Raw genomic sequence first — 275 nt, 5'->3', positions numbered from 1 at the left:
TGCTAACCCATGAAACCCCTTTGAAACCCCCTAATCTAGCAAAAAAAACTACTCAGACATAGAGAATTGAATAGCCAACATAGATGAGAAATTCAATAGCATAAAAATAAAAAGGGTTCAGAGAATGCTTCACAAGGTAGTCGCTCTTCCTCTCCCTCACAAAACGTCACTCAAAATCCTCCAGAAAAGAGTATATTCTGTCCCCTAAAAACCCTAGGTTAAATAGCATACAAGTGGAGAAAAATAAGGAAAGAATCCAAATTCAAATCTTCCTA

This window comes from Camelina sativa, chromosome 16 (assembly GCF_000633955.1).
Source record: "Camelina sativa cultivar DH55 chromosome 16, Cs, whole genome shotgun sequence".
Taxonomy (NCBI): Eukaryota; Viridiplantae; Streptophyta; class Magnoliopsida; order Brassicales; family Brassicaceae; genus Camelina; species Camelina sativa.
The sequence above is the reverse complement of the archived record's forward strand: the minus strand, read 5'-3'. Positions refer to the sequence as shown.